Source organism: Rhinopithecus roxellana, chromosome 13 (assembly GCF_007565055.1).
Source record: "Rhinopithecus roxellana isolate Shanxi Qingling chromosome 13, ASM756505v1, whole genome shotgun sequence".
Classification (NCBI taxonomy): Eukaryota; Metazoa; Chordata; class Mammalia; order Primates; family Cercopithecidae; genus Rhinopithecus; species Rhinopithecus roxellana.
The window spans coordinates 6,501,828-6,509,755 of record NC_044561.1 but is presented as its reverse complement, the minus strand read 5'-3'; the positions used below and the strand labels follow the sequence as shown (position 1 = coordinate 6,509,755).

The window sequence follows — 7,928 nt, the reverse complement described above, 5'->3', positions numbered from 1 at the left end:
TCTCTCCTGACCGTTATCCTGTTCTAATCTCTTCTTAGCACGTGGCAACATTTCCTCTTCCTCCCCCCTCCATCCTCCTCTTTCTCCCTTTCTCCTCCCTCTCTTCCTGCCCTTCTTTCTCCTCCTCCTCCCTCTCCTCCTGTTCCTCCCCTCCTCCTTCTTTTCTTCCTCTTCTTCTCCTCCTCCCTTCTTCTTCCTCTTTCTCCCTCCTCCTCCTCTTTCTCCCCTTCTCCCTCTCTTCCTCCCCTTCTTTCTCTTCTTCCTCCTCCCCCTTCTCTGCTTCTTCCCCTTCCTCCTTCCCTTCTTCCTCTTCCTCCTTTCCCTCTTCCTCTCCCTCCTCCTCTTCCTCCCCCTCCTCCTCTTCCTCCTTCCTTTTTCCTCCCTCCTCCTTTATCTCCCCTTCTCCCTCTCTTCCTCCCCTCCTTTCTCCTCCCCCTCCCCCCCTCCTCTTTCTGCCACTTCTTTCTTTTCTTCCTCTTCTTCCTCCTCCCTTCTGCTTCTTCCTCTTCCTCACTCCTCCTCCTCTTTCTCCTCTTCTCCTCCCTCTCTTCCTGTCCTTTCTCCTGTTCCTCCTTCTCCTCCTCCTCTTTTTCCCCTTCCTCCTTCCCTTCTTCCTCTTCCTCCTTTCCCTCCTCCTCTGCTTCTCTCTTCTTCCTCCTCCTCCCTCCTCCCTTCTTCCTTTTTCTCCTCCTCTTGTTCCTTTTCCTATCCCCCTTCTCATCCACGTCCTCCTCCTCCTCTGTGTCCCAGCAGCACATCAGCTCCAGGAGAAGGTACTCTTGTCTGTTCTGTCTGCTGCTGGGTGTTGGGCACCTAGAATCATGCCTGTGTACAGTAGGCATCGGGTGAGTGTTTACTGACTATGCAGCTACATGTGCCTGAGGGAGTCGTGAGATGGAGGAAGAACAGATCTTGGTGCCAGACTCTATAAAACCATGTGACCTGGATGACTCGCAGGGCCTCCCTGAACCCCAGGATCAACTTCTGTAAAATTGGGCAAAAGACACCAACCTGCCTCGAAGATTCCACTCCAGGTGGGATCTAGGTGGCAGATGCCCAGCCCACAGGGTGCGGGGCAGCTTATGATGCACCCCAACTTCTCAACCAGAGCCTCCCAGGCTCCCCATCTAAGCCTTCTGTACACCACTCAGGCGTCCACAACACGTTTAATTTGATTTAGGGAGGGAAATCTCTATTTTTTTGGTGGTGTTAGCATTGACTGTCTATTTCCTGCTTGGGACTCAGTGCCGAGTTGACATTAATGTAGAAAAATTAGTATTATCAGGGCTGCCTTCGGAGCCATCTCTCACACTGCAGTCTGCGACACGTTAATTAAACTTGATAAATGCTCTTGTCTAAAGATAACTTTTGAACAAAGGATCCAGTCAACCTACTTATTAGCTGGCTACGTGCTCTGGTAAATTGCCTGGGAGGCTTTTGGAACTCCCTGGGGACTGCGGCTGGGGCCTGCAGGGCTCTGTCTTGGGGAGAGGGCTTCTCGGCTCTCCCAGCTCTGGGGACGGGCAGTGGCACTATGACAGGAGCACCCCCCATGTCCTGGGGGCTGGGGAGGGCACTGTGGACCCGGAGGGCAGGATGGGCATCTCAACCCAGCTCCCAGCAGGGGCTCTGTCCTCTTCTGATTTGCATTTCCCTTCACAAGCCCCTTCCGGCTCAGCACCCTGCCCTATCACCGTAGCAACCCCATCCCATATGGACCATCCATCAGGAAGCCCATCAATATGACTGCTGCCCCCGCTGTGGCGTGGTCCTTGGGGCCCATCCTGCGGTGGTATCATCTCCATGCCATTCAGCTACCAGTCTTCCTCTCCCTCCTTCTCTTTCTCCTCCTTCGTCCTCCTCCTCCTCTTCCTCCCACCCCCAGTGATCTCGGCTCACTGCAACCTCTGTCTCTCAGGTTCAAGCGATTCTCCGGCCTTAGCCTCTCAAGTAGCTGGGGTTACAGGCAGGCACCAGCATGCCTGGCTAATTTTTTTGTGTTTTTACTAGAGGCGGGGTTTTGCCATGCTGGCCAGGGTGGCCTTGAACTCCTGACCTCAGGTGATCCACCCGCTTCGGCCTCCCAAAGTGCTGGGATTACAGGCGTGAGTCACCACACCTGGCTGGCAGAGTTAATTTCTAAGGAGAGGGAAGGAGGGGCACTGGGCAGGCCCTTGGCAGCCTCTGCCAGGAAGGCTTTCCCAGCTCTGAGTAATTCTCTTTGTAGCATGTCTCAATTGCAATTTTATATTTGCTTTTTTCTTGACTTGTTTGATGACTGTGGGCTCCCCAAGGGCAGGGGTTTCTGTGTTTTCTACATTCCCTAGCAAACAATAGGTGTGTAATAAAAATTTGTTGAGTGAATGAATGAATGAACACTCATCTCTGTGTCCCTAGGCAAGCTCCTTTCCTTCTCTGGGCCTCAGTTTCCCCATCTATAAATCAGGCCATCTTTAAGCCTCCTCCTGCTTCTCAACCTTATGATGCTGCCCTCACCCAGAGCTCCAAAGATCAGACAGGGTAAGGTGGAGGGAACCTTTACTAGGCACCACCTGTGTGCCAGGCCCTGTGCAAGGCAATGGGAGTTTGACGGTGGATCTGACAATGCTCTGGTGCTCCAGAGACAAGGTAAGCAATTCCACAGTGTGGCTTGTGGCAGACACAGGGAAGCCCCTGGGTGGTGGAAGCCAAGAGGAGGCCCCTGGCCCTGGACGGAGGGTCAAGGAAGGCTGCAGGGGCCTGAGTGATGGGTGCAGAAATAATAGGAAGCAGGCCAGGCGCAGTGGCTCACGCCTATAATCCCAGCACTTTGGGAGGCTGAGGCGAGTGGATCACCTGAGGTCAGGAGTTCAAGACCAGCCTGGCCAACGTGGTGAAACCCCATGTCTACTAAAAATACAAAAACTAGCTGGGTGTGGTGGTGGGCAGCTGTAATCCTGGCTACTCAGGAGGCTGAGGCAGGAGACTCATTTGAACCCGGGAGGTGGAGGGTGCAGTGAGCTGAGATGGTACCACTGCACTCCAGCCTGGGTGACAAAGTGAGACTCTGCCTCAAAAAAAAAAAAAAAAAAAAAAAAAAAAAAAAAAAAAAAAAAGGAAAGAAAGAAATAATAGGAGGCAAAGTTTCCAGGCAAAGAGAGCTGCCTGTGCAAAGGTCTGGAGCAGGAGAGAACATAGGTCCCATTCTGTTAGTGTTGCCCTGAGGCGGGGGATAAAAGGGGACATTGAGGCCCAAGAGGAAAGTGCAGGATGAATCAGAGAGGCCCAGAGGGCAGTGGGGAGCCGTGGGTGAGCTTAAAGCAGGGGAGTGGCGTGCTCAGAACTGTGCTTCAGCATGAGCAGGTTGACTCCTCTGTGAAGGCCGGCCCAGAGGGCCAGAGGCTGAAGGCTGGGATGCGGTGCAGAGATGGCACCTGGACTCACCAAGGTGGCCTCCATTGGTGACTGGATACAGGAGGCCTCTGCGCTTGTTCGTAATGTGTTTTCCTAGCCCTTAATCCACTTAATCCTCTAGACTATAGCCCTGGGGGCAGGCATTGGTGCTAGGTCGCAGTGATGGCCTCACTCTTCGGGGCAGGCATTGGTGCCAGGTCGCAGTGATGGCCCCACTTTTCTACCTTCCCTGGAGCTGCCCGTTTCACCAAGGCTAAGTTGGCCTGCCCACTTCTCACTCTGGGCTTGGCCCTGTGATCCATGTTGGTCAACAGGACAAAGTGGAAGTGGCTGTGGCCCATCTTGAGCTGGGGTCTCAGGGGGTTGTGTATCCTCTGGTTGCTCTCCTGTGCCTCTGCCATTGCCACAAGGACACACCCAGCTCAGCCTGGGAGGGTGAGGAGCACTCAGCCTCATTGCCAGCAGCTGGCTGCCCACCAGACATGTGGGTGAACTCCACCAAGACCAGAAGAATCGCACCACAGAACCCAGCCAAAACTGCTGAACTGTGAGCCAAATAAACACTTATTTGAAGCTCCCAAATTTTGGGTACTTTGTTACACAGCTTTATTGTGGCAATAAGTACAGTTTTCTGTCTTCATTTTAAAGACAGTGTCTTTTGAGTTCTCGTGGCCAGGGATCCTGCTCCGAGGTCTGTGTGATTTGCCTGCACTGTGTGACCTCCCAGCACCAATCTCAGAGGCCTCAGCTCCTGGGGGACAGGAAGGCAGTTTTGCCCAGCCCTGGGCTGCAGTAGTGCTGCAGCCTCACCTGTATCAGTGTGGCCACTCCACTCTGCTGGCTTTTCACTCATTGCCACTCCTGTGGTTCTGGCCCGGAGTGACAGCATCATTATCTTCAAGATGCAGCAGTAGGAGTCTTCATTTGATTGTGAGCCTCATGTCTCAGAGCAGAACTGACTCCTGCTGGGAGGCAGGGCTGCATCCTCTTTGTGAAGCTGAAAATGAAGAGGAAAATGTCGTTGGGGGTTATGAAGAATGTGGTGGCATTTGTGACAGATGGCAACGCAGCAAAGTTTCCAATCATCAGGCTTGAAGCTGTTCTTTATTTGTAACTTTGCCTTTTCAGTGCAGGTCAGTTTGGGCCTTGTTATTTTTCTCTAGGCTGATGGCAGAAAGCCAGGTGTGGTGCTGGTGGCCACGGGCAGGGTTTGAGCACCCTCCTTTAGCTGGCCTGTTCAGCCTCGCCTCTGATGCCATCTCTGCTGTGCTATGGTATAAGGAAGAAGCCAGAAAGCAGGCGACGTGGGTTCCAGCCCCAGTTCTGCCTGTTACTGGCCGTGTGGCTGTGGGCATATTATACTCCTCTCTGGCCTTGAGGTTGTCATTTGCCACCCTCTACACCAGCTGCCTTTGGGGCATGGGGGAGGAGACAGAAGATGTTGGTGGGAGTCAAGCCATGAGGCTCAAAAACATCAAGGGCACAGAGAGGTCAGAGGGGGCTGAACACATTGGCCAGGACTCCCAACTGCAGGAAACTCACCAGTCCAGCCTGCTCTGCTGACAAGACGTCCCTCCAGATGTCCAGAGGAAGTTCCAGAGGAAGTCTGCCAGCTTGATTTCCCGAGCCTCCGTTTCCTCTTCCATAAAGTGGGTAGGGCTGTGGCAAAAGTTCCATGGCATGAGGCATAAAGAGTGCTCACCTAGGCTAGCACTTCGTGAGCTCTCTGGGGACATGGGCCATTTTCTCCTCCTCCCAAGGCAGGCCAAGCTCCAGGAAGTAGAAGACCTTCCAATGTGGAAGGAGAGGGTACTCAAGGGGTGGCCCAGTAGGGCTGAAGGTCTTCCCAGGTGCCCTGTGCAAACTTGGGGGCAGGTGGGTGGTGCATGGCAGACCTGGCATTCCTGGACGTGGAGGCAGCCCATGGCCACAGCTGTGCTGAGACTCAGGCCACTCAGTCCATCCCTCTGCATCCCTCTCCCCCTCCTCCCTAAAGCCCTGCAAACCTGCCTTCGTGGCCCTTCTCTTCCCTGATGAGGCTTTGGAACGAGCTTCTTTTTTTAGCTTCTCCAATCAGGCTGGCATCGTGCTTGGCTATTGTTAGCATCTCAGCTCGACGTCTCCTTCAGAAAGTGATGAGATCATCCTCCCAGAGGTCCACGGTCACCTTTCCACAAGGCTCGGCAACGTGCAGACCTCCCCTCCCATCCCCTACCCTGGTTGCAGGACAGGGACAGCGACGGCAGTGAGAAGAGGAGTCAGGGACTGAGCTAGGAGCAGGAAGGGAACTGGGAGTGAATGATCAAGAAGAATCTACCGTGGGCTCCAGTGTCCTCTCTGCCCGCCAGCAACCCTTCCTCACCTCTGGGGCCAGCACTTTGTTTTTCTCTCAAGGAACCAGCTCTCCTTCTGTGTCATGCTGTACTGACCCCCACGCCCTACCAGCCCATCATGCACTGTGTTCCCCTCTGGTTCAGTGATTGTCTCCCATGCAGGATGTGTAACCATCCATTCTCCTTAAACAACCTGTTTTGTTGGAGTGAAAGTTTGCCTCCTTAAAAATAGGAGTTACCAGGTTTGCTTGCAGCTAGGAGTGGCCATGGACATAAGAGAAAGTCTGCCAGTTTGATTTCCCCTCAAAGGGGATGCTCTCAGGGGCACACACCCTCCTTCCTGCCTGGAATGTGGATCTGATGTCCAGAGCAGGAGCAGCCACACTGCAACCATGAGGATAAAAGGTGCAAAGACTGGACTTACTGAGAAAGATGGTGGCAGACACACACACACACACATACATTTGCCTCTTCTTGAAATCCCACTAAAATGATGGCAAAGATCACTTTACAGACATTACCCTCAAGCAGAAAGAGAAAAGGGGAGGAGGCCCAAGCACCAACATTTTGGAGACTGGAAACCTGGTGGATGAGCCGTAACCCACCAGGTAAGCCTGAGAAGCTGAAACACGGCCAGCAGCATGCAAAGCTGAGAAGCAACAATGGGCTGGGAGGCTGGAGATGCCACAGACTTCTGGAGGGGAGTGAAGGAGGATTGTTTCAAACAAGAGCAGTTAGTCTTCCTCTCATGTGAGGGACAGGGGCAGAGACAGCTCTCCACTCCCACTGCTTGCACAGCTGGGAAATTGCCCCTCCCTGAGCCTGGCAGAAAACCCAAGATTTATTTTAAGAAAGGGTCGGGCAGAGGCCTCTGGATTGGGGGATGCCACTCCAAAAGCAGGGCATGTACTGAATATTGGAGACCCCCGCCTCTTTGTCCTTGCAGCCCCTGGAACACCGGCAGCCAGGCCTCACATGCAGCAGGCGGGAGCTGGGGGATCATTTTGGTTGGGGTCAGTTCCACTGACCTTCCAAGTGGAAATCCTCACACTCTGACCCCCAGTGACCCCTCGGGGAAGCGCTCTGCCAGATCACCTGCAGTGGAGACCACAGTCAGAAAATGCTACCCAAGGGCTCAGCACTTCCAATCAGCTTCTTTGTTTTTTAAATGAAGTAGACATTTAAATGATGTTTATATTCAGTGAAGTGCACAGATCTTAGCACAGTTTGATGAATTTTGGCAAACTTACTCCAGTGTCACACGCCTCTCTCAAGGTAGAGGACATTTTCTGCAGCTGTAAAATCTCTCACCAGGTCACCCTCCCAGTGGATCCCTGTCTCTAGCACCTGCCCTCCCCACCCCCCGCAGGCCGTGCTGTTCCGATTTCTATCAGCATAGAGGAGCCCTGTCTATTCTAGAAGTTCATATAGATGGCATCACACAGCACATACCCTTCTGTATCAGGCTTTGTCACCTAGGAGAATGTTTTTGAGAGTCATCTATGTGTTGCAGTTTGCTCCTTTCTGTGGTTAAATGATATTCCATGGTTTAGAATGGAATATTTATCCACTCTCCTGTTGACGGACGTTTGAGTTCTTGACAGTTTTTGGCTATCACAAATAGAAGTGCTATGAATATTCTTGTACAAGTTTTTATGTGGACACGTGCTTTCATTTTTTAATTGAATAAATAACTAGACATAGACTTGTGTGGTCACATCGATTTTTGTTTAACTTTATGGGAAATTGCCATATTGATTCTTAAAGTGATTGTACCATTTCACATTCTTACCAACAATGTATGCATTCTAGTTGCTCCGTATCTTTGTCAACACTTGTTAGGGTCTTTAAATTTTAGGCATTCTGGTGGATATGTAGTGGCATCTTGCTGTGATTAAAATGTGTACTCCCCTCCCCCAATGACTAATGGTGTTGAAGATCATTTTAATGTATTTATTTGCCATTTATATATCTTTCTTGGTGAAGTGTTTGCTTAAATCTTCTGCCCATTTTTGGGAAGTTTTAATTTTTTTTTTCAGACAGAGTTTTGTTCTTGTTGCCCAGACTGGAGTGCAATGGTGCGATCTCAGCTCACTGCAACCCACACCTCCCAGGTTCAAGTGATTCTCCTGCCTCAGCCTCCTGAGTAGCTGGGATTAAAAACATGCACCACCACGCCCAACTAATTTTTATATTTTTAAT

At 51.8% G+C, this 7,928-nt stretch overlaps 1 long non-coding RNA gene across 1 annotated transcript; it reads right to left on the bottom strand.

Annotated features, from left to right (window-relative positions):
• Positions 1-3,979: 3,979 nt before the first annotated feature.
• Positions 3,980-7,076, bottom strand: LOC104666757. The gene is made up of 5 exons (XR_748596.2): positions 6,977-7,076; positions 6,755-6,821; positions 5,836-5,919; positions 4,936-5,052; positions 3,980-4,390 (listed from the first exon to the last, which is right to left on the bottom strand). It is a non-coding gene; the product is annotated as an uncharacterized LOC104666757 (long non-coding RNA).
• Between the last annotated feature and the right edge of the window lie 852 nt (positions 7,077-7,928).